Genomic DNA, 25,731 nt, shown 5'->3' with positions numbered 1-25,731 from the left:
ATCTTCTTATGTTTCGTGTGCTGATATTACATTGTTTGCCGATGACACTACTGTGAGCAATGCGGAAATATCCATGGAGAATCTTTTACTTAAAAAAAATTATAGTATTTCATTAACCGAAGAATGGTTCCTGGCAAATCGACTAAATTTAAACAAAGATAAAACTGTACATATGATGTTTACTTTAAAACAATTTGTTGGAGGAGTAGAATACTCAGAACAAACAAAATATTTAGGAATATATGTCGATATGCAGTTAACCTGGAATGCACACGGTGAACAAATGGCTTCTAAAATATCTAGAAATATATATCTATTACGTAATCTAGCTAACAATCTTCCTCTCCAAAGTCTTAGACTAGCATATTTTGCATTAGTGCATTGCCATATTGAATAGGGTATTTTAATCTGGGGTCACTCAGGTACTCTGTACAGAATTTTCCGGTTGCAAAGAAGGGCTGTTAGGGTTATTGCCAACCTTGGTTTTAGAGACGATTGTCGGCAACATTTTGCTAAATTGAAAATCTTGACTCTTCCCGCCATATTTATATATAGATGTTTGGAATATATTATTAAAAATCCGAAACTATACCCCAAACTATCATCTTATCATCAATACAGTACTAGGTCTCAAGACATTGATCATATATCTCTACGTTTAACTAAATCACAAGATGGAATCCACTATTATTGCATTAAATTTTTCAACGCACTTCCGGACTCTCATAAAAATTTACCTCCAAACCAATTTTTAAAGCATATAAAAACTTATTTATTAAATAAAATAATTTACTCTTTTGATGAATTTTTAAACAATTCATCTAATGATTTGAAATAGTCAAATTTGTTTTATTTGTTCTTTTTTATTTATTTATATATTTTTTTTTTTTCTTTTTCTTCTCTCATTACTATTCTTTATGTAATTAATTTTACTTTCGTTTTGGGACATGTGTAAATATATTTTGTATATTAACACGAATAAACAATTATTATTATTATTATTATTATTATTATTATATGAACGTTTCTTTCCATGTATCCCTCTTCTTCCCCCTTTTCTTTTTGTTTCTCTTCAATTCCCAACTTCACCCCTGTTATTATTCCCCCTGCAGCTCTTCCTCTTTTTCTTTCTCTTTTTGCCCATTGTCCTTCCCATTTATATTCTTTCGGTAGCGTCTTTTCTACTTTTTCCCAGCTCTGTTTCTCCACCCACGTCTCCACCAGTCCCACTACTTCGAATTGTCGTACATAGTCCCAAAATTCATCCCCTCTTTTTCTTAATCCCGCTACGTTCCAATATAATACTTTTGCTCCTTTCATCCCTTTCGTACCTTGTTTCTCTTGTTCCCCTTTGTGCTTTCCTTCCGTTTTCCCTTTTTTTTTGTCCATCTACCCTTTTCTTTATCCTTTGTCCATTTCCGTTGTCTCCCTTTCCTCCATCTCCTCTTCCTAAGAACGGTAAGGACAATGTACCGATCGAAGACAATAAAATTGTTTGAAGGAGGACCACAGCGACGACTCCAAATATTGTCTGAGATAGGTACATTGTCCTTAACGTTCGTGATGCTTATGGCGTTTTTTGCGTGATTGAATATTTATTACAAAACATTCATATCTAGAATACCCGCGATGTGATAGTGTTACCCTTCACATCATGTTGCCATAATCTCGATTTTAACATTGCGTTTCTAAGGCAATCTGCAAACAGTTACCGCCATTGCAGTTTTTGTGTGCAAATATCGCCAGTGGAGTTGAAAAAAGCAAAAGAAATGAGTGATCTTAGCGATACCGACAACAAGTAGAAGTTGTAGAAAAAACTTGGATTGTGGGGTGCGTTCAGCCCTGATTTCTGAGAAATGCAGAGAACGTTAGGACTAGGAATCACTCGTTTCCTCGAAGTTCAGCTACATTGTTAGTTAATAAAGGTGAGGACCTTCGTGGACTGAAAAGACATGGAGGTTGGAAGTCTTCAAGCACATTCAAACAACATTCAATTTGCAAGAAAAATTCCTCATGGCGTCACAAATAAAGAATTTTCGAAACCAACGACCTCAATGTGTAATCAAGAAAATTTTGGCAATTCTAATGTCGTAGCAACTCCGTTAATGTGTTATTTTATTGCAGCGGCAAGGACAGCCGACTACAAGAGCCGTGTGAGTTTCCAGAAAGCGCTAACATCTTGTCTTCAACTTCTGCCTACATAAATTATTATAATAATTGAGCAATTTTGAATAAATTTACTTACCGTTCTAGAACACAAAAATTACTTACCGTCGTGTTTATCGTTAGCAACGAGTAAACATAACTCCGACCCTGGAGCGGTCGAACTGTCGAGTCCATCTTCGGGGCCGGTGTCGAGATTTGTTGACCGATGCCGTTTTAATGCCGGGGTAGCAAATGCACCCCGTCGAAGAAGATAGCCGTTTCGCAATCCAGCCGGTTTACCCGGACCGTCAGGCCCTTTGTGCAGAAGGAGAGGAGCACGGAAAAAAACAACCTTCTCCTCTTAGATCAGGTAGAGAAGTGGCCAGTGGCCGTGCCGTTTCCGGCCGGCGTCGACTATTTTTAGAAAGTTGGGACCAAACGCGACAAAAGAACGAGCGGGGGTGGTTTTGGACCACCTAAACAGCCCACGGGTAACACAAGCAAATAGAGTACAATCGCGCAAAAAATCAAGAAACATTTATCCACGTTCACTTTGGATATGTATTGTGGGTTGCAGTTTCAATTCTGTCGGGCTCATTATCACTCGTGACATACTCTGTAAATTAAACGCTATTTTGAAGATCCAAAAATCATACTCTCAGAAAGTTTGGAAGAAGATGAGGAGGAATTTATGATGTAAATTAAACCCAGCAAAGAGAACACATTTTTGTGAGTGCGGCAAGCGCCGATTTTGGGAATTTACTTTGTGCCCCAGAGAGTATCCACGAGCTAAAGGACAGGAGTGTTGTCATTGCTTATCTTCTTATCTATTATAATATGTAAGCATTACTAAAATTTCAATATGCTTTACTTACGAGTATGTAAAGTAATACGATGGGTGAAGTGGTGCATTCATTGTGATTGATCAACATCTTTTGCTGAGTTGGACCGACATTAAAACGAGAAAAAAAACAATTTGAAAATAATATAATTGGTCAGCAACAATAATCGGCGGAGAGCCTAGTGATTATAATGAACTTGATCCTGTTGAAGATAATATTTTGAATGATAGGTTAGTTTTTCAGCTTTGATAGTTTTTACATTTCTTTCAGTTTAATAATTGGAAACAATCTATTTATTAGTAGGTAATAGGAGACCAACAAGTGAAACATTCATTACTAGTATCTGTTTTCAAAATGCTAGGTACTGTCCTACGCAGGGCAAGTAGAGAATATCGATTTTCAAACTCAACAGTTGCCCATCAAAAATTGTCGTCCCAATCGTTGTTTAAAAAACTCACAGCGGAATGAAAGTTACAGAATTGGCGTCCAGCTCAAGTTTAAATAAAGCAAATATCGGATTGTACCGACCAAACCAGTATTCGACGTTCGCTTTGATTGTCACCATTATTTGCAAGTTGTTAAACTTTTTTGCCTTACTGGAGGATTAGTGATTTTTACAACAGCAACAAAAACTAGGAGATTTCATCAGTTTTAACGAGCATTATTCGGTTTTAATGTATAAGTTGAAGATCCGCTGCATTGTTACTACAGGCTTTAAGTAGCAAGCTTAATTATAAAATTGTTGAATGTCAAGTGAAGATTTCAGTGAATCATAAATTTTAACAAAGCAGTTCTAGTTTGTATTATTAGATTTGAAAAAAAAAAAAAATCACAAACTAAGACAGTTTTGTTTGATTCAATGTGACCCAGCCTTAACCTGCTACTATACAGATTAGGTACAGTTTTGTTTAATAATAATTTTAATAGTGATTTTGAATAATTTGTTACACATTTCAATTTATTTAAATTTAATGTCCAAAGTGATCAACAAGAAAAGAAATCAAGAGTGCTACCTCAGCTTTTGTTTTATCGAAACGTTCGTCTTAGCTTAATCAATACCTCTCAAAAATCTATTATTAATTATAAATTTTGTATAATACTTCGTCCAGCGAGAGATTGGGAGATTTTAAATTGTAAATTTGTAACCCAACACTGCAAAATGCACTAGAATACATTAACTAGAGCATAATGTCAGGGCAAAAAATGTTACTGCTTGAAGATAAATAAATAAATAATTTACGCTAGGTAGTACTTTTTCTGCGTAGAATTTAGTGATTTTTATGTCAACCAATCTCTCTGGAAAAACTATAACAGACGAATAAGTGATTTAAAAGAACGTTATTCTTAATTATTATTTATTATTAATTAAAGAAATAACACACAGCTATTTATTTTATTACTCTTTACGTTCATTACACTCAATTTGAAATATTGTTTTCTGCTCTGTTATTTTCCAACGTATGATTATCTAAAATACAGCGTGATCAACAATGACTGAGTCTGTTGGCAACGAAACAATTGAAAATACTGGTGATTTTTGTCTAGTAATTGGCACTGACCACGCACTGACCGGATTTTTTAACTTGAGATGACATTAAACACATTCTTGGTTATGCAGGTTATGTTTATACTATTACAAAAATGAACCTTCGTTGGTAAATTTTAAATTTGCCAAATTTCATTGTTACCAACAGACTCAGTCATTCTTGATCACCCCGTAGTAATTATACACCAAGGTAGAGAAGAGAAGCTTCGAGGGGAATAAAGAAGCGAGGCTTAAAATTGTCTTCTCTACCGTGGTGTATATACAGGCTGTTTGATAAAAAACGCCTCAACCCATAACTTTTTTATTTATTATCCGATTTCAATGAACAAAAAATCCAAAGATATGGTTTTTCATGCGCTACGCAGCAGCCATAAAAAAAATTTTTGACGTTATTTTCAGTAGCTAACGATAGACAACTTTGGAATACAAATAGCAACAAATGTCAAGTGTGAGTTTGAAAATTTTCCGGAGCAATCTTGAAGAGTTTTATTATTATGTTCTTGGAAAACATGAATAATAATCTTAACCCTCTACCACCCGGCGGCGGCGGCACGGCAATTATTATTTTTATCTACGATCATGTAAAAAGTAGGCACTTTTTGCACTAAAAATCGTTGCCAAAGTTGACGTTTAGTGAATTGACGGAATCGTGCCTTAAAACTTTTAGTCCACGATTATGTCAAACAAGAAAATAGTGTTATAAAATTTTTAGTGCACGATTATGTCAAAAAAGAAGAAATCTGTAATAACGATTTTTATATTTATTTAATATCACTGACCTCTAGAGATCAGTGATTTAATATACAGAGTGTTGGTATTAACAAAACATAGATACATATTTACTATTAAAAGAATTAATTCTTCCCTATATGTACATCCACTTTACAGTTGGTGCAATTTTTAACAATAATCTTCGGTAAAGAGTTTGGTACTTGAGGCTGTGAGGATTTGGCAGTGCTTGGCAGTTGAGAAGATGTACCCATTTCATTTTCCGCATGAGTAGTAGAAGAAGTACTAGGCTGATTTTCTCCTATCCCCAAAATTTTATTGGAAATGGAAATCTTATTTGCTATGGATTCCTCCACATACGACTCTGCCACGGTCGTACTCTTCCATCCTCCATGCCTCTTTAGAGATAATATGTCTCCTCCAGCATCGACAAGGATGGTGGCAGAGGATCTAATGATAATAGTAAATAATATATGAGTGTATAATATACGAGTTTATAATAATTACCTTCTAAAAGTGTGACCACTATACTCATGTGGATTTGTCAAGCCAAGATATTTAGCAATGTCACTAGGTATTTTTCAAAAGGTATTAATCCCGACTGGTTGGGTGGAACATTTTCCATTTCGATAAAAAACAAATAATCCGTCATGTTTTGTATGTGAAGGTCTAAGGGAGACATATCTTCTATAAATTTCAACCATATTTTTGATGTCATGATCTCTTCCATCAATGACAAAAGTTCGGGGTTTATTGGTTTTCGTGTCAGGTATTTTCACTACTAAGATAGAACCAGTGTCTTCTATATCTTTAGTGCTCATCTTGAGAAACTCTTCCCTTCTACACGCGCCTGCAATTCCAAAAATAGACACGACCTGCAGTTTTAGAATATTATAATTAATTGAAGTTATTTACCTTCATCATCAAGTATGTTTCATCTGGTGCTTCATTAATAAATTTGTAAATTTGGTCCTTGCTGAATACTTTAGACTTCTTACATTGATAGCCTGCCGATTGCCGTTTCATAAACGCAGTTAATTTAAAAAAATGTTTAAGGTCGATGTTTTTTTTTATCAGCAGCCAAGACTTTACCATAGAGTATTCCGACCAAAGACTTGATGGTTTTACATGTTTAGCCCTGTCAGCAAAATAAGCTAGACACACATTTTTCGTTACATTCATTTCGACCTTGTTCCTTCTTGAACACCAGTTCGTACTGTTGGCGAGACTTTTGGGGTAGTAAATTTAAAGTAGCTTTACGTGCAGCTTCAAATACTTCCGGGGGAATATTTTCTTCATTGTTTTCACACATTTTTTCAAAAATTTGTTTCCACTTTACAAATGGCGTCTTAAATTCGTACGCTTTGTTTACAAACTGGGTGCTAAACAACGCAGGTAGCACGTGGCGATCAACGCACGCTGATGTAGTTGTCACATTGTCACAATTTAAAAAATCACAAATAAAATAATTACTAAAAGTAAAAGGTTATGATCGTAGATAAAATGTTGTAAGACATACGTGTAAAAAGTTCTTTTGTTGCACTCACATTCTTTAAAATACTCCCTCGTACCTCGGCCGTATTTTAAACCCGTTCGTGCAATAAAGGATAACTTTTTACACTTATATCTTAAATAACTATTTTTTTTCTATTAACTTTTTGTTTTTGACTAATTACGATTATTATTACACTCGAACATAAAATAATAGTCAAATGACTGCTATCCTGCATGACTGACAATGTTGTTATTTTATACTTATACTTATAATAAAAAAAGTTTAAAAAAGCAGATGACATAAAAATAGATGACATTTATCGTATTGAAACGTTTCGACTTCCTCGACTTTCCCTCGATGATTTTTTTCCCTCATTTGGTGTATTGTTGGTTGCCGCATTCCCTCGGATGAAATTTTTTGCGGAAAAATACGAAACAAAAATAATGAGAAAGAAATATTTATGGAGCCTACGTTGTGTTTTATTTTTTATTTAGCTTAATTAGGTTCTAACGAGAGGCCGTACCTTCCGAAGGTTTTTCAAAAATAGAATTAAAACGATTGAGCACACTTCACTTAAATTTTATTTAACAATTAATCGAGTATGGTGGCGTTTGGTCCCAACAAATGATAGAAATAAATAAATGACTTTAGTAACAGAAGTTGGTGGAAATTTGACCCAATGAGATTTGACTCGCGGCCCTCGAATTGAGATCTGACTCATGAATTAATGACTAAGCTGGGCAAATATAGGAGTTTATGGCGCGAACAGCATTATACGAGTTTGAGATGCGAACTATGTGATCCGGATTAGATTTGAATGATTTCCCCAATTAAATTGAACCCGACGCGATGCCCTGGAACCTCTCAGTCTAGCCTGGTCCAATAAAGGGTAAAATAAAAGGGAAAAAGGTTCTAACAGACTTACAAGGGTACCTCTCTTCACGTGTCAGCTGTACCTAAAGGGTCACTATCCACCTAAATGTGGCGATGGCTCTTTGTGCTCTACGCCGGACCAACAGCTAATTGAGAACGATGGACACTGACGGCAGCTTCCCCCAAGCGAAGGAAAGTCCCAAAGCGGCGAATAATGAATTAAGATGTCCCCCTTTTTTTTAAATGATTTAAACTTGTCGAGAGCACGTTTTCGCAATCGGTAAATGCAAGAAGACCACATACTTCGCGATAAAGAATTTAACTCAAGATTCTAAAGAGCCACGTGGTCATCAAAAGCTCAAAGAAAATAATATAATCTTTACTTTAGAACGATAAAGAACTAAATGCTGTTTGACTAATTAAATCACGACTACAAATAATGTACAGGAATTAGAGAAATAATTTACCTTGTAAATGTAAAGAACGTGGTCACAAAATGGCTGCTGGAAGTACTGAACGTACCTCCGGCTACTTTGGAGATCAGACCCCGCGTGAATCAAAAAGCCCCCTTTTCCCGTTCCGCGTTTGGTTTTCTCATTTCTGACGAACCCCACTTTCGCAACCCTTACTTGACCAAAGTGACCAATCAGCTCCGTTCTACTTTACGCCGATCGCGACACCATTTCTAAATCTCTAGAACTTTTGAAATTACAGTTTCCGTTTTTCCACTATTATTTTAAATCACGACCTGCTGTATTATAACCGGCCTGTTCAAAAGTGTAATTTGAGTGATCCCCGCAGAGCGCTAGTGTACGGGCGCTTTTTGGGATATTATTCATCTTAAGTTTTTGTCACCGAGTTTTTCTCGTTCAAACGACATTCGAATTTAAAATCAAAAATTAAAAAATACAGTTGTATTCGGTATTGTTTTAGAAAGAAAATATGAACTTACTATGCTCAATCTTAACTCTAAAATCATGTCTAAACATATTTTTCCGCATTTTTATTCTTTAGAAGCGCCCGTACTGTGGCGCCCTCATCGGCGAAAATTGGCTCTTTCTCGGAAACATTTTCGCAATGCTTTTTTAATGAAATCAACAGGCCGGTTATTATACAGCAGGTCGTGTTTTAAATGATTAAATTTAGATTTTTGTTAGGACCAGACCGAATGTACAAATTTGTTGTTGAATTAGAACCCTGAAAAAGAACACAAAATTACTGACTCTGTACAATAATAAACCTCAACATCAAGAAACAAACACAATTAAAAAATGGATCAATCAGAATTAAACAGGAACACTGAATTACCGACTCTATACAATAATAAAAATCAGCACCAAAAATTAAACAGAATTAAATTGAAACAAACAGAATTAAATTAAAACAAACAGAATAAAAATGGAACAAACAGAATTAAAATAAAACAAACAGAATTAAAACGAAACAAACAGAATAAAAATGAAACAAATTAACATTATTTTGAAACCTAAATTGGGCTTGAAACGCTGTTACGTAAGTGTCATGTCATGCAACTAAATTCCGTTGATCTGCTAATTCTCGCCCTTTAATTACAAATATGCCACAAATTTGAGAATGCTAAAAAAAGTAAATTAACCTAATGAACATTAATTTTGTGGTTCTCTCAATTTGAAACCTGCTAACATCAAATTCATTAATTCAATTCTCCCCTGATTTTAACTGGACCACCCAAATTGTCGAACATGTAATTTATTGCAACGCTTCCTTTCCCCTGAACACTTGTTCCCCTTGGGCTACGGTTTGCCCCGGACGCGTATAGTCCTACAGAAACTCTAGTGGAATTCGGCTTTGGTTGTAAATTTAACAACAACAACCGAGGAGTAAGATTTTATTATCAAGTAATAACCGTTGTCATAAATACAACTACCACTACCTGTAACATCCCCGCCTGAAGCTAACATTGCGAACCCAAAACTGACAACCCTCATTAGCATTTATCAGTAGGATTATTGCTGCACCATAAAATTATATTTTTCAAGTGACAAACATAAATTTACAACCAAAGTCGAATTCCACTAGAGTTTCTGTAGGACTATACCTGCATTTGCAAAGAAAGGTTGGCAGATTTCACTTAAGGAGTGTGGTGCCACTCTTGTGGACAAAGCACAATAAAATTTACCACTGACCAGCATTTCCGTGGCAAATGAACGGTATTTAAAATATTTCGTTGAAATTATATTAAAATTAAAATTCTTAATTTATCGAACCTATTCGGACCGTTACAGTATTTGGATTCCGATTGTTTTTCACGGCACTCTTAAAAATTTTACTCGAAATTTTATAATATGCTGAACCACAAAAAATTGTTTTTTTTTTTCAGTTAGCTATGAACCAAATGATAACTTTCAATACATCATGAGATTTAGAAAAAAAACCTTACCAGGCCAAGCCTAAAAAAATACATGTGTCAATTTAAAAAAAAAAGTTGACTATCGTTAGTTATTGAAGATAACACAAAAAAAAATTTTTATGCCTGTTTTGTAGCGTTTGAAAAACCATATCTTCGATTTTTTTGTTCATTGAAATCGGGTAATAAATAAAACAGCCTGTATTATTTTTTTCACTACCAGATACGTTAAAACCCTTTCTAATAATTTACTATCCCACCTCCACCCGGCGGCACGGCAATTTTGCCGGAGTACATACACTATTACGGATATTACTATCAAGTAATAGTGCAGTGCTTATCAACATAATTACCGGCGTCTCGCTTCCGCATTTTGACTTTGTTGTGTATTATGTTCTGTGTCAATGTTAAGGAACTTCCTCACGATGTGACATGAGTATAATAATATACCTTTTTGAATTTCAACTACCAATGTGTTATTTAAATCCAGAATTTTTAAATTTTTAAAAAGAGATTGCGGTACTATTCCCGTTGCTGAAATTACAAGTGGTAAAATCGAAATTTTTTCTAAACACCAAAGATTTCTCATAGCGACGGACAGCTCTAAATATTTATTAATTTTTGTGTTATATGTCTGTGTTATATTATGTGAATTTGGAACAGCTATATCTAAAAGATATGCTTGCTTTTGTTGTTTATTTAAAATTATAATGTCTGGTCTGTTATGCTTAATATGAATGTCAGTTAAAATTGTTCTATCAAAATATAACTTGTAACTGTCGTTTTCCAAACAACTTTCTGGTGTATAACTATAATGTGGTTGTGTATTCTTTAATAAATTGAATTTAACAGCTAAATTCATGTGTATAATTTTAGCGAATATATCGTGACGTTTTTTATATTCGCTTTGAGCCAAAACGGTGCAAGAAGAAATGATGTGTTCAATTGTTTCCCCTTCAGTTCCGCAAATCCTACATTTATCAATTATCGATTTTAAACCGCATATGTGTTTTTTATAATTTCTTGTATTTATTACACGATCTTGTATTGCAAATATAAAACCTTCCGTCTCAGGGTGAATGTTTGATTTCTTAAGCCATGCATGAGAGGCCTGAATATTAACTTCTGGTTGTTCCAGTTCTTTAAAGTATCTCCCATGTAAAGACTTCTGTTTTAAATTTGCTATTGTGTCAGGTATATTTGGCTTAACAATGTCTGAAATTATATTATCACTTAAATTTAAAGGTGTGTAGCCTTTATCGGCTGAAACCAAAGCATTGAAAAAGGTGTTATCACGAGCCCTATTGAGGAAATAATTTTTTAGTGAAGCAATTTGATTTTTTAGCAGTATTTCTAGATTTGAAAAACCCCTACCACCGTTTTCGCGTGGTAAATTAAATCTTTCAATAGCAGATTTAGGATGGTGTTTACTAAATTTGGTAAAAAGAACTCTAGTTTTAATGTTTATGTTCTGTAAATTAGTTTTGGACCATTTTATAACACCGAAAGAATAGGTCAGTAATGGAACAGCATATGTATTAACTGCTTTAATTAAATTATTACCGTTTAATTTTGATTTTAAAATAGATTTAATTCTTAAATAAAATTGCTTTTCTAAATTTTCTTTTATAATTGAGTGTTGAATATGATTTGATTGATTAATACCTAAATATTTATAAAATTCTCCTTTATTTAAATTTTTAATGATTTCTCCTTCTTGAGTTATATATTCTAAATGTTCGTAATGACCGCGACATATTGATTGCATTTTACACTTATCAATACCAAAACTCATCCCAATATCATTTGAGAAATTTTCAGTTATTGTTAGTAAAGATAAAATGTGATTCTTTTTTGATGCATAAAGTTTTATGTCATCCATATAAAGAAGGTGATTTAATTTGGATAGTGTGGTATTATTAAGTCTAATATTGAAACCATATCCAGTGCTATTTAATAGATTTGTCAAAGGATTAATGGCTAGACAAAACCATAAAGGACTTAAAGAATCTCCTTGATAAATTCCCCGTTTAATTTGAATAGGCTCGGATTTTAATTTATTATTGTTTATTGATAAATTTAAAGTAGTTCTCCAAAATGTCATAACATGAGATAAAAAGTTAATCAAATCTAAATTAATTTTATAAATTTTAAGAATTTTAATTAACCATGAATGTGGTACTGAATCATAGGCTTTTTTATAGTCTATGAATGCGGTATAAATATTTCTATTATTTTTTCTAGCTTGTTCCATTATTACCGTATCTATTATGAGTTGTTCTTTACAACCAAAACACTCTTTAACACAACCTTTTTGTTCTTCATTAAGTATATTTAATTTTTGACAATGGTCGTAAATTATTACTTTAATGCATGATGTCATAATTTTATAAATTGTAGGTAGACATGTGATTGGCCTATATTTTGATGGATTCTTAGTATCGGAATCTTTTGGTTTCAGATATGTTATACCATGGGCCAAAAACTCTGGAAATGTGTTAGGTTCCCTAATAAATCCGTTAAAGTGATCAAGTAAGCATTTATGAATACAAGTAAATTTTTTTAACCTAAAGATATGAATTTGGTCACCTCTAGAGGATTTCCAATTATGTGAACTATTAATATTTTTAACTAAAATTTCCAGGCTAATTTGAATATGATGTCGATTATTACTATCTGGTATATCATTTTCTAAATGAGGAATCCATTCTGCCTGATTATTAAATTAAACTTCATTTGACCATATGTTTGACCAGAATTCTTTAATTTCGTTTATATTTGGTGTACCATTATTAGTTTGAGTTTTATTATGTGTTAAATTTTTGTAAAACAACTTCTCATTATTTCTAAATAGTTTGTTTTCAAATTTCCGTTGTTTATTATTTTTATATCTTTTGAGTCGTTTAGAATAAATATTTAACTTCTGTAATAAAGTGTCTTTGATTTCTATTAATGTTTTATTATATTCATTATATTTTAAACAATGTATTCGGTTGTTATTTAAAATGGATTGAATACAATTATTTAGATGATTAGAATTTATACCCTTTAAATATTGAGTTATTCTACCTAAATCTCGTCTGATATTATTTTAGTCTTTGTTCCCATTTTGGTAATTCTTTCGTTTTTATATTATTTGTCTGGCCAATTTCTTTTGATCCATTTAATCTGATAATTGTTAAAGCTCCACTATATATAATACTGTGTAATTTTTTAAAACTTGTCGTGTTATTTACAAATTTAGGTAAAATGAATTGATTTAAAATTTCAATCATTGCAAAGAATTTTTTGGAGCTTTGTTGTTTAGGTAATAGTGGTCTATTAAATGGTTCTATATGTTCAAATTCGTTCAGAGTTCTATTAAATGTATCTTCAATTTGTTCTTTAAAATTTTGATGGTAGTAAAAATTTTTATCTAATCCCGTGGGATAAATGACACTTATCCCACTCATTTGAGTGGAATAAGGAACTTCATTACCGGACGCATTTCATTACTCCACTCAGTGGGATAAATGACCTTCATTACCCCACTCAGTGGGATAAGTAAGTCATTATTCCACTGAGTGGTGTAATGAAACTGGCGGAAATAAATAAGATTTACCTTTTTTTTTTAATTCGGGGCGGTCTTAGATAAAATTTTGTACATAACACGTGGGCTAAAGCATATTACAGGAAACTCCTGTGATTACAGATGAACTCGGGCTAACGCCCTCGTCATCTGCAATCTTCACACTCGAATCCTGTAATATTGCTTTTATCCCACTAATTGTGTAAATAACTATTATTAATAACATGTATATCATTATAACTCAAGTCTAAATTATGTATGTCTGTTTGTATGGTGTTTGGTGAATCGAGAATTGGACAGAAAGAGTCATTATGATTAGATAAACTTTGTAAACTTTGCGGTTCAACAGAATTTTGGAGTAAATTATTAGAAACTTCATTATTGTCTGAATAATTAATTGACAATTCTAACTTTACATCATTTTTGATCTTTTCTAAAATTGCCGAAGGGATATAGTTTTTCTTCATAATGGCTCTCCTCTGGTCAGCTAAATTTTGAATAGTAACAGGAAACTGGGGGTACTTACTTTGGAACGCTTTAAATAAATCAAGCCTGTAAGTACTCACAACATCCTGTAGTTTCGTGATCCGAAAATATTCCCGTATAATGAAAATATTCATTTCCATAGTCCATTTTTTGCGTTTTCTAACTTCTGTAGCACCATTGGATTGCACTTGCAACAACATTTGGCGCGTTTTTATTAGAGAGCGAATTTATTGACATTTAGACAGTTGTCACGGCACTCTTTTAAATAATTATTAATTAAATTATTTTTTTCACTACTAGTCTTAGAAGGCGTCATTATTGAGACTTGAATCGACCCCAGAAGTAGAATTTCTCTCCCTAGGTTAATAATTTTTTATTATTAACCAGTAGTCAATAATGAGCAGCCGTCACCTAGCAACGAAAGATTTTCTTTGATTTTATTGGTTAACGTAGACAGACGATTTTCAATTTTCATAGCAACCGTTGAAAAATGAGAACTCGGATCGTCGCATCGGACAAACAAATTTAATTAATAATTATTATTAGAAAGGGTTTTAACGGATCTAGTAGTGAAAAAAATAATATATACACCACGCTAGAGAAGACAATTTTAAGCCTCGCTTCTTTATTCCCCTACCTCGGCTTAAAAAAATGTCTTCTCGACCTTGGCGTATAACATACTACTATTCAATTCAATATGTTTAAAATAACGGACAAAATGTTTATATAATAATACATTATATGCTTTTGTGCATACCGTGCGATCATTTAAATTATAAATTAGAGCGGGCTGTGAATTTTAAATTAGGTTGGCACTACTAACTGTTGACAATTTGACTTAAAATTTGAATTGTCAAAGTGACGTTTCAAAATGTTTGATTTAGAACATAAAAATTTTCTCACTGAACAACAAGAGAATGGCGAATGGATGTATTCTGTAGAGTACTGCGTTAATGATTTTCAAAACGCATTCCCTAATTGTCCTGTAGATTACCAAAAATTTGTCCAACAAATTTATAAATGTATGGCAACATTTTATAATGTTGAAATTGTTGGTTGAAAAGCCGGTAACGGAGCGCCCAAAAAAAGAACTCCTGAGATTGTGGCAGATAGTGCAGCAAGAATGGAGGAGTCTCCTTAAAAAATTCTCCGCAGGTTAGCCCAAGAGATGGACCTCTCATATGGAACTTGTCACAAAATATTAAAACAAGATTTAAATCTTCATTCCTATAAAATTACCGTCGTTCAAGAGCTGCTCCCACGAGATTTTCCTACGTGAATAAGATACTGTCAGTCGTTTTTGAATAATCTAAATTTCTAATTTAGATTATTTCTAGGCAATTTTTAATGCATGCAACGCTATAACCGTTCAGATGTTGGAAAATGCATTTGAAAATATGCAACGGAGGGTTAACAGTTGCAGTGAAGCTGGGGGATAACACTTTGAATACTTTCTGTAATTCTCAATAAAACTACATTATTCTTTATTGCTTTCATTTCCTTTAAATTAAAACGATTCAATATGAGAACCATAAACGCCACAATGTTAACCATACCTCACATTTATTCAATCAGTTAGGTAATTTCTGGACAATCGTATAAAAAAATCCCGCCTACTCTAATTTATAATCTAAATGATCGAACGGTATGTCCTATGTATGTACTATTATCAATTTATCATTGTATTAGAAATATTATATTTTTGTAACATGTTGAAGAGTTCCTTTTATCCATAACTTACATTCTTGGATCGTATCAAAAATGAGAAAGACAAACCTCAAGTTTTTCACACACTTGACAGACCAAACCCCTGAACCGTAACGCTTGGTTTGCTCCAAAATTCCCTTAGTCCATCGGAATTATAACTAAAATGCAGAATACCACAGAATGAAAATTGTATATATCTAACGTCCTAACATAACTCACGTAAAATTTACGACAATTTATTTCGTAATTATTTTTTGACTCATTCACCACTGTTAATAAAAAAGTAATTCTAAAGGTTGGTATGGTAAAATGTGTTTTTTTTTCATTAAAACAAAGAAGTTTACAGACCACAGTTTTCATATGGAACCCAGTTTGCCAAACAACAAACATATCAACAAGTTTATTCCTAATATTTCCCGGCGCATCCGCCATATTTGAGATTTAGAGCGTATTTCAATATTCCTCTCACATTCGCATGCTGCTTTCACCTACTCGTTGTCACTGTTGGTCACGAACAAATTATAAATTGAAATTTTGTTTTTGCACGCGCGGTCATTTTCACATGTTTACTTGATTCTGTTTGTAGAGCAACAGCTATGTTTAGCGCCAAAGTTGGTTTTCAAATCTTTTTTTTTAAGTTTTGTAACATGTACTGTATTCCTCTTTAGGTATTTTTGGCAACAAATGTTCATAAACAGACTTTGTTCTTGTTGCAAATTTCAATGCTATGGAGAAGAAAAATATTTGACTTTTTATTACATGAAGTATCACTGAGATACATAACCGGCTACAAGCCACTAATAGTACATTCTTCATTGAGCGTGTAATGATGGCTATTATTCAAGAGAATGAAAATTCCAACACTAGTCGTCGGCGAGTGGTGGAATCATCCGAGTGAATAATAGCCATTATACGCGAGTTGAAGACTATACTTTCTCCACGACTATACTAAGAAAAAAGAATCCTTGAAAATTGGATTTAATTTGGTTTTTAATATTTACAATTAAAATTGTGCCTCGTTTAGCGGTTGCTAGGGGATGCGCGACTTATTATTTACAAACGCATCCGACAACCGTGGATTTCATTCTTTCATTCTCGAATTTAAAAAATATATTTTGTTTTTATTGCTTCCTATATTGCAAAAAAATTAATAACCACCACAGGTGTTAGATCATAGCGGTCTCAGGTAATACTCGTAATAACGCACCTACCGCCTTGGATAGTTAAATAACTATAACTTTTTTCATCAAAAAACAATATTTTGCTTTTGTGAAAATGTTCAATCTACACATATTATAATGATGATCTCAAAATGCGTAGTTCTAATAACGGTAAATATACAATGTGATCAAAAAGCAAACAAATCAGAGCAGGCGTTGCAAATTGTCGGTCATATCGTAGCGGAATTCTATGCACCTAAACGTTCAGTGTATGGGCGTAGACAATTTGTGGTCTCAAACGCTACTTTATAATAAATCATACCTCATGAATTTTAGACGTTCGAATTGTAATTCTGCATTGTATTATTATTATCTGATAATGGACAAAATTTTTAAATAAACAAGAGCAACATTTTACACTGGCAAGAATGGGTCATTTACCAGATTTATTGCCAAACGTGATGCCATTTGTAACCAGATTTTTCGCTGAAATATCAAAGAAACGTAACGATGCGATATTTTTAACCTAGAAAACAACTGTTCGATTTCGGCAAAGTTTACAGACGTTCACTATAATTGTAAGCAATAATCATTCCAGAATAGATATTCTAGTGAATGAAAAATAAATTACTGGTAATAAAATGCCCGATTAATAAAAAATTTAATTTTAAAACATTTAATTTTATTTGAATCTACACAAAACTAGTGTCCGGTTGTTACTCGTTAGAAAACATGTGTCCAGACAACAAATTTAATCAAATTAATAGTTTCTACTTCAAGAAAACAAAAATTATTTTGTTAAAAATGTGTTAAAATTTTTGAGATATTCAAGTCGTTACTTTGAAACAATTGAACAATTCTGCGAAAAATTGAATACGTAAATTGACACGGTTTTTCTTCTTTTTCTTGTAATAAGACTACTTTTAGGGCACGAATTTTTGCGTTGTTGCGTTGTTTATTACGGTTTAGTATAAATCTTAAACGCTTTAATTCACAAATAAAGAGAGTTAAAATGGCATTTTTAAGACTGGAGGTACTTGAGTAACGCGAGATTAATCTCCACCGTTTAAATGATCTATGTGTTGAATTTTACAGAAATCGGTCCGTAGATAATAAAGATAGGTATAAGACCTAAAATACAGGTTGGACACCCTGTATATACCAGAACATTAAAACATTTAATTCAGTTTTTGCGATTCCTGTTTAAAAAAATGTTCAGATTTATAAAATTGCATTCAACGTGAACGTCACGTCAAAACAAAGGGGGGACAAATGGCAATTCAATTTTGCAAATTCCGAGAAATTTTATTTAGAAAAGTTGTTGTAATTGATGAGTGCTATTACCAGTTAAAATAAATACACTTTTTTTTGTTACACCCTGTATAGTTATTCAGACTTTTTTTTACGAAACCGGGAAATAAATTTTTACGCGATATTTTTAAATATGCTTCGTTTTAGAATTTCATGATCCATTCTACATATCACCTCATAAATTCTAGCACCTTATATTCGCCCTGTATTTCGTGTGAAATATCTGAGCGCAACGAAAAATCGGATAAAGTCCTGAATTTAATATTGCCGGAAAATCCGGCGGGAAAAGTGGGAGACAAAAATCGTCAAAAGGTTTAAAAGATGCTCATTTATTTATGTCAACGAACAGGAAATGTGGACGACGTGCCCGTTTTGTCGTCGAATTTGCGGATTAAAATCTGTGCGAATTTCAACGCCTTCCATCAAGACAGTAATACACTTTCTTAAAAATATTCCGCACTTCTCTGCGATCTTATCCCTCGCCCAGTGTTCTTGAAACATTTGTAACAGGCCGGCGGGTCTAATGTAAAATGGATGAGAGTCGGCGGACAAACGTGATTTGCTATGGAATAGCACAAAACGGTTAAGCCGGTTCCTCCAATTTTGATTTCCACATTAATAACAAAGCGGGAGAGTTACAACAGATCAAATCAAAGCTTGTTTTACGCAGTGAGGGGTAAGACATTGGTTTTATTATGTAAAGCACGAAAGCTCCGATGATCAGGAAATTTGAGAATTAGAATAACTGTTATTAAAATTGATCTAAATCTCTTGTGTTGTGGCGTGGCGTAATTTTCTTCGCTCTCCTTTTGTTTTCGCTTAATATTGCCTTTCCGAAGTAATAAACTTGAATTTAACCCGCATTTCGGCCATAATAATACGAACACTGGTATGAATTTTTTATTGAAACGAACCACTGCGATATTACGTTTACAAAATCAATAACAAAGACTGCAGCATCTGATATAAATTAATAACACATGTTCCAAATACATACCGGGTGTAGAATTGGTTTACGAGACATAGGATTTTACATGTAAAAATAAGGAGATCCAATTATTGGCTCCCCTAATAATTTTATGGCAAAATGGTTAAAATGAAAGTTAGAGAGAATTAAAAGTACTGTATAACACCTTGTGGTACTGAAAGAAAAGCAAGAAAGGAGTTAAGACAAAAATACTAAGAAGCAGTACTAGCAATGAAATTTGACTTCTAAAATTATTTGTCGGGTGGTTCCACTATTATTTAATTTTCTTTTGATCTGCCCTTCAAATGAATTCGTACAGGACTACAGGACGAATGAAAAGGTATCTTCCATTAAATGTTCCAATTCTTCGAATTGTTTCTATGGCTGAAATTGGTCGGTCTGGGAAACCTGAAGCAAATGTTGCTTGGAAATTTCTTAAAGAAGATCCTCCATAATACCATTTAAAGAAAGAATTAGAAATTCATGCCTAGAAGTACTTTTTAGTATTTTTGTGTTAACTCTTTTCTTGCCTTTCTTTCAGTACCACAAGATGTTAGAATAAAACTAAGATTGAAATTAGACAGTAATTTTAATTCTCTCTAACTTTCATTTTAACTATTTTGCCATAAAATTGTTAGGGGAGCCAATAATTGAAACTCTTTATTTTTACATGTAAAATCCTATGTCTCGTAAACCAATTCTACACCCGGTATATGTACTTTTATTGATTTGGCAAAATTGCTGGAAATGGTGGTTGCATGCGAGTTTTTGAAGAAGCTCAGAACTGAATCCTAATTGATCACCTGTTCCAGCAGCAACAGTCCCCACCTATCCATTTTAATGTGGTCAAATCTCTGAAGCTTAAATTAATGCAAAAGATTACGATGAAGTTTCGAACTTCACGAACGCTGTGATGTTAAAAGTTATTGAGCTATCCATCAGCACCTAGTAAAAAGGCGATGTTACAACTAATGGGTCTTCAAGAATGCCGGGGTAATAAATTTGTGTCGCTTTGTAATTGTGAAAAAGTGGTGCAGTTATTTTTCTTGAAAAGATTAAGTTACTGAGTCTGAATTGTGTTAAATAAAATTTCAACAAATAAAACTGTCGAGACGATTTTAAGGTAGAGAATCAATAAGACTAATAAATGTCCTAATGTTCGATTAAACAACAGGTGATAATACTTACAACTTATGTGATTCATTAGATTTTTTAAATTTTTTTTGATCAATCAAACTTAAGTTTCATTAAAAGATAATGTTAACAATATTGACTTAATCCTGATGTCAGCCTGTGGTATCTTATCTTATGTTGAATGAGGGCACGCGTTATCTTGCTATAAGATAAGGTTATTTGACTCCTGAAAATTTGGAATTACAACCGACTGTAGCACCTCGGCAACGTAGCTAGCAACATTTAAATTATCCAGAATTAAAACCAAACAGACATATTGTCATGACTCATGAGCATGACACATAACCAATGTTAGGACAAAATAGTACCGGACAGTCGACCAGTACAACTTTGCGTAATCCCTCGCTGGCACATAAACACGATTCAGCTGGTTTGCCTGTTGTTTAAAGCGAACCAGCTGAATCGTGTTTATATGTATGTGAGCGGGGTATTACGCAAAGTTGTACTGGTCGACTTCTCCGGGACTATTCTGTCCTAAGACTGCACATAACACGGCACACTTCTCGTAGTAATGAAGGTATTTCATGAAAATTTCACTAAAATCTTGTAGGTATTTCGTTTTTTTAGAACCCAGTATACTAGTATGTATCGTAGTTTTAAATGATAAGAAAGATAAACAAACTTGAAATTTGATAATGAAATAAAATTATGCCACACGATTGATATTCTGGAACAAAACAATGGGTGATATGCATAAAAGTTAGCAAATGCTTTTACTTACAATTTTTAAGCAAATGCTGAGATCCGTATGCATAATCCTAGTAACTACTTAATAGCATTTGCTTAAATAATTTTTTAACTTACTTGGTTAAGGTTTTGCTTAATTTTCCAGTAACTACTTAAAACGGTATGCATAATAATGAGTATTTGCTTAAAATATAAGTAATGACTTATATTTTTTCAAGTTACTGGGTCGTATGCATAAAGTTTAGTAAAAACTTACAAGTATAAACTATAAGTAAAAGTATTTACTTGTAGCAAAAGATCAAAGTAAAAGTAAATACTTAATTTCGTATGCATAAGATTTTACTTCTACTTACAAGTACCTACTAGGGAAATCTGAAGTACATACTACCATTTTCCGAGTATGTACTTACAAAGGTGTAGTATTTACTACGGTCTTCTTCACTCAGTTGTTTATCAGAAATATAACTTTAATGATTAGAATCCAGCTGCAGCGATAAGGATTTTTTAGTGTCGTTTTTGATAATTTTGCTTGTATTAGTCGCTTCCAAAATACGAAAGAAAAATGTTGTCCGATTCAGAAGTAGAAACTAAATAATCTGTACTATCTCAAATTGAGTTTGTTTTTTTTGCTAAAAGAAGAAAAAATACTTCTGAATAAGTCACAAGTTCCAACAGTAAAAGTGAAGCAGAAAAGTATTCGAATCAAATTTTGGTAAAATAATTTCGCCTGACCAAATAAAGAAAAAATTACCTGACCTGACCTGAAAATTGATTTGAAGAAGAAAACCGATTTGAAAGCAAGGGGAAATAAGAAAATAGTGTTGAAACCATGAGAAGAAGAAATGTTGAAACTGTTGGAGACTGACGGCAAAAATCCAGAATTTCAAAAAATTCCTGGTAAAAAAATTGATAAATATATATAATCGTCTGAAGTTTTCTGCAAAAATTCAATTCCTGGGATGTCAAATAACTGTAAATAAGGAAAATCATCATGATAATCATGAATCTCAAGAAGTTATCATGAATCTCAAGAAGTTCTACACCAAGACCACGATTAAAATGATTCCCGCTCATCTTCAGGCGCACATATTTGCACAAACGCAGCCATATTGAAGACCGAAAGTTATTTTAAGGTTGTTAATTACCAGACTTGAAAAATTATAAGTATTTACTTCAAAGTATAAGTAGTTGCTATCTGTTATGCATACCAATGTAAGTATTTACTGGAAAATCAGTAAATTCTTAAATCATTAGTAATTACTTTTAAGTATAAGCATTTGCTTATTTTTATGCATATAAAACCTAGTATTTACTTCAAAAATTGCTAGTAAAAGCATTTACTAGCCTTTATGCATACGGCCCACTATTCAACTAGCTTGAACCAAAATGTTTGACAGTTGTGGCAAAAAGTGTTGTGAATAATTTTGGACAAAATGGCTCAATTTGTTCTGTCAGTCCAAGAAATTAAAGTTTATAAACCACGAAAAATCTCTACCACAAACATTTACAAATCAATGTATAGATTTGAGAAATAAAATGTTGAATATCTTGTGTAAACCTTGTTAAAAGAAAAAAATGAAACACGAGGTGAAGTGCTATTTCCTATACAGAAGATGGAAACGTATCTTCGATTTGTGGGAGAACCGGGTTTTCAGGTATTTAAAGATGTGTGAGAAATTACTCTTTAATAAATACTTTCTCTATTGCCAGGTTGGAGTTGGCGAAGATGGTGGAATTCATCAGAGCACTGTCTCGGTTTTAATATTGTTTATCTATTTTGAAATTTTGACGTTTGTAATTTCTTCGCCAAAAATTTCTTTTTTTTTCTTTCACTGGAGGAATTTCAGGCTTATTTAATACCACCGGCCATTTTTTCAACAAATTTAAAAATCTTCCTTGTTTATCCTCGGACCTTTTACGTTCCGGTAAGCCGTTCATTTCTCAATTGATGGATAAATCGTCGGAATCCAATGAACACATTTCTATTTTTGGTTTTACTATTGTTTATGCCGTTTTTGTATTTCACGAATATAATCTATCTATCCGATTAAATGAATCTGTTAATCTGACTGTTGACTTTATATGTATCCGATCAAATCAAGCTGACAATTTGATCTGTGAATCTGACTGTCGACTTTTTGTCATGTGCTATTGCGAGCAAAAAAGTGGGACATCACTCTTCTGTCAGTTTTTAAAAATTCGATGTAGTTCAAGCTTTATTGTTATTTTGCCATTTATTATTGTCATAGAAATTTGACACTATTGTATCTGACAGTGTAAAAATTTATTTTTTTCCCTACGGGTTAGAAATGTAGGCTGTGGATACCTCATTTGAGGTGAGAAAATTCAACTTTCTCGCTAAGGTAAGAAAGTTAATCATGAAGTGTTTATGGTAAAACTGTACCAAAATACAAATGTTAAAAGTGTCAAAAGTGAAATAAGTTATTGATAAATGAAAGCCAATTCAATAAAGCAAGTTGGTAGATCAATCATATAATCTGGAAAATAAACAGATAAGCTAGGTAGGTAGATTACTTTACCCTGTTTATTTCAAATTTCCGAACAAACGTCAAATCTTCAAATGCGATGACAAGTTAATTAAACAAATAACCCAGCCTACTATTCAATTTTCAAAATTTTCGTTTTAATCGGAATATAACCATATTTTTTTGGCTTTTTTCAACGAAGTTGTGCCGGTAGGGAAAAAAATTGTATTCAAACCTTGTTAAGAAAGTGCCCTTGCAGACCTTAGGCATTTACAAACCTCGCCTACGGCTCGGTTTATAATCTTTGCCTACGGTCTGCAAGAAAGCACTTTCTTACCTTGGTTTGAAATATACTATTATACTCCTATTTTCCTTTCCCAAGTGCCCTTTTTTTTTGATAAAGGTAAATTTTGATTGGGACTTTGCATTAAATAAATATTCACTACGTGCTTACTTACACTCATTCCCTACAACTTATAATACTTAATGACAACGTCAATCAATTCAAAGTAGGGTTAGAAACAGATAAGGGTCATTTCACATTAAAAGTCAAGACAGTGATGTTGATGTCTCACTTTTTTTTTCTCGCAATAGTACTGACGATTAAAGTTTTAAAATAAAAATGGCATTTGCCGGAAAATTTGGTAGCATTTGCTTAATAGCAAAAGTAAAATCTTATGCGAAGTTAAGTAAATACTTCTACTTATACCTTTTACTTTAAAGCATTTGCTTTTACTAAATGCCTTTACTTTAAGCAAATGCTAACTTTTATGCATATCACCCAATGTACTTGAATTTACACCTACATATAAATTTTATTGTATGTAATTACGATAAATTAAATGTTCAACAATTTATATCGCTTTAGGGTAATAAGGGTAGAATCAGTGGAGTAATAAATGAAATTAAAACAATTAGTCAGAATAACCATTTCATAAAATCCAGCACCTATGCTGAATATGATTTTAACAACGATAATAAACAATAAATTTGATTTATCGTTAAATAATCACATAATTTTGATATACACATACATTATACAGTGTGGTGATAAAGTAAGGAACAAAATTTATAACTGCCTTATTTAATGTTTTCAAGCAAAACGCTCGGACAGGTTAACTTTATTTTTCAATTAGTCAGCTTATGGCATAAAAATTTTACTTTTGATCTCATGTATTTTTGCACAATCACGTCATCATTGGTTTTTTTAAATGACAACCCCCACTTTTTTCTTGTCTTTTTGATAGACCTCCCTACTACCTAAATCACGAATTAAAACATTTTTTGCCTTACATAACAATTTTTTGAGAAAATGACAAATTTTACTTCAAAAAATTGTATTTACTTTTCAACGTAAAATTCTGGGATTTCGACTTCTCCGGCAGTAAATTTTCTAACGTCTTTTGCCTAATTTGCGGCGGCGTTAGTGATAAACTTTCTTCAGCATTCATTTTCAAACATCAAATGCGAAAATAAAAAAAAATTGACATTTTAAATAAAATTTTTTCACAGCCGGCTAAAATTATGCCACATAAAAAATGTCACCTACCACCGCAAAATTCCCTACATTTAAAATTTTAATTTTTTTTATTTATAAAATGGTATAAAGCGGCAGAATGGAAAAAATAGTATAAAAGACTCGTTGCAGAAAGTCCTTCAAAGCACTCATTTGTTCAAATGCGTGCTTGAATAGATGCCTTCTGCAACTTATATTTTAATATACTATTTTCAATTTGGATATTTAAGATCGAGGGTTTATTTTAATAGACCAAATAATTTAGAACATTTACGGCAGAGAATTCGCGCTGAAATGGAACAAATCAGCCCTGACACTACTTCAACATTAGCGTTAAATTTTATTGTTCGAACTCAATTAAAATTTTTACAGTAAAAATTAAATTAAATATTTGAAGTAAAATTTGTGGTTTTCTCAAAAAAATGTTATGTAAGTAACATTTTTTTTTCATTCATCGTTTAGCTAGTAGGAAGGTCTATGAGAAAGAGAAGAAGAAAAAGTGGGGGTTGTCATTTAAAAAAATTGGTGATGACGTCATTGTGTAAAAATCAATGACGTTATTTAAACAAGTTGCACGTCACATGATGGAATTTTTCGAAATAAAATCGATCTATTCGAGCGATTTTCTTAAAA

The 25,731-nt window shown here is 32.7% G+C and overlaps 1 protein-coding gene and 1 long non-coding RNA gene across 2 annotated transcripts in view; both read right to left on the bottom strand.

The window, feature by feature from the left end:
• LOC138126098 (uncharacterized) overlaps positions 1–25,731 on the bottom strand; it is a 404,235-nt gene that overhangs the window by 360,261 nt on the left and 18,243 nt on the right. The window lies entirely within an intron of this gene.
• On the bottom strand, positions 5,280–6,806 carry LOC138127097 (uncharacterized). The gene is made up of 3 exons (XR_011158097.1): positions 6,178–6,806; positions 5,770–6,137; positions 5,280–5,712 (listed from the first exon to the last, which is right to left on the bottom strand). It is a non-coding gene; the product is annotated as an uncharacterized lncRNA (long non-coding RNA).

Source organism: Tenebrio molitor, chromosome 3 (genome assembly GCF_963966145.1).
Source record: "Tenebrio molitor chromosome 3, icTenMoli1.1, whole genome shotgun sequence".
In the NCBI taxonomy this organism is placed as follows: domain Eukaryota; kingdom Metazoa; phylum Arthropoda; class Insecta; order Coleoptera; family Tenebrionidae; genus Tenebrio; species Tenebrio molitor.
This window is presented reverse-complemented; position numbering and strand designations above follow the sequence as displayed.